Source organism: Bison bison, unplaced genomic scaffold (assembly GCF_000754665.1).
Source record: "Bison bison bison isolate TAMUID 2011002044 unplaced genomic scaffold, Bison_UMD1.0 scf7180017864347, whole genome shotgun sequence".
Classification (NCBI taxonomy): domain Eukaryota; kingdom Metazoa; phylum Chordata; class Mammalia; order Artiodactyla; family Bovidae; genus Bison; species Bison bison.
Window position 1 is genome coordinate 289877 of NW_011494919.1, and position 1036 is coordinate 290912.

Consider the following 1036-nt stretch of genomic DNA (forward strand, 5'->3'; position numbering starts at 1 on the left):
GGGAGGTGACTGTGGCTCAGACCATGAACTCCTTATTGCCAAATTCAGACTTAAGTTGAAGAAAGTACGGAAAACCACTAGACCATTCAGGTATGACCTATATCAAATCCCTTATGATTATACAGTAGATGTGAGAAATAGATTTAAGGGCCTAGATCTGATAGATAGAGTGCCTGATGAGCTATGGAATGAGGTTCGTGACATTGTACAGGAGACAGGGATCAAGACCATCCCCATAGAAAATAAATGCAAAAAAGCAAAATGGCTGTTTGGGGAGCCTTATAAATAGCTGTAAAAAGAAGCGAAAAGCAAAGGAGAAAAGGAAAGATATAAACATCTGAATCCAGAGTTCCAAAGAATAGCAAGAAGAGATAAGAAAGCCTTCTTCAGCGATCAATGCAAAGAAATAGAGGAAAACAACAGAATGGGAAAGACTAGAGATCTCTTCAAGAAAATAAGAGATACCAAAGGAACATTTCATGCAAAGATGGGCTCAATAAAGGACAGAAATGGTATGGACCTAACAGAAGCAGAAGATATTAAGAAGAGATGGCAAGAATACACAGAAGCACTATACGAAAAAGATCTTCACAACCCAGATAATCATGATGGTGTGATCACTGACCTAGAGCCAGACACCCTGGAATGTGAAGTCAGGTGGGCCTTAGAAAGCATCACTATGAATAAAGCTAGTGGAGGTGATGGAATTCTAGTAGAGCTATTCCAAATCCTGAAAGATGATGCTGTGAAAGTGCTGCACTCAATATGCCAGCAAATTTGGAAAACTCAGCAGTGGCCACAGGACTGGAAAAGGTCACTTTTCATTCCAATCCCAAAGAAAGGCAATGCCAAAGAATGCTCAAACTACTGCACAGTTGCACTCATCTCACACACTAGTAAAGTAATGCTCAAAATTCTCAAAGCCAGGCTTCAGCAATACGTGAACCATGAACTTCCTGATGTTCAAGCTGGTTTTAGAAAAGGCAGAGGAACCAGAGATCAAATTGCCAACATCTGCTAGATCATGGAAAAAGCA